The sequence below is a fragment of the Buceros rhinoceros genome, unplaced genomic scaffold, assembly GCF_000710305.1.
Source record: "Buceros rhinoceros silvestris isolate BGI_N320 unplaced genomic scaffold, ASM71030v1 scaffold19203, whole genome shotgun sequence".
Taxonomy (NCBI): domain Eukaryota; kingdom Metazoa; phylum Chordata; class Aves; order Bucerotiformes; family Bucerotidae; genus Buceros; species Buceros rhinoceros.
Window position 1 is genome coordinate 27,400 of NW_010403261.1, and position 426 is coordinate 27,825.

Here is a 426-nt window from a genome sequence, read left to right on the forward strand (position 1 = left end):
CTGCTGGGAAACAATCTGCTCTGTGAATTCACATTTTGGTGGCAGCAGTTGGAAATTTGCTTTTTAAGATTCAGTAGGTCTAACTCCACTGTCTCCTCTTCTCCATTTCAAAAACAAGACATTTAGAAAACACATCTGAGAAAAATTTGGAAAGCATATGCAGTCCAATTACTTAAATGCATCACCATCTTTCCTTCAGGCATTCTGCTTCAAAATTGTGTCAGCAGTAGAGTTTGAAAACACCACGATTCATCACAAGCTAGTAGGACATGATCCAGACAAAGCCTGGTGCTCCCAGGAGAAAGTTAGCAGGTACCAACTCTCCTATTCAGAAAAAACATTTTTTTGGTGCAAGCAGTCCTTAATGCCCTCAGGCTCATTATTTTGTGCATATTTGGATGGGGGGGGGGGGGGGGGAAGATGTCG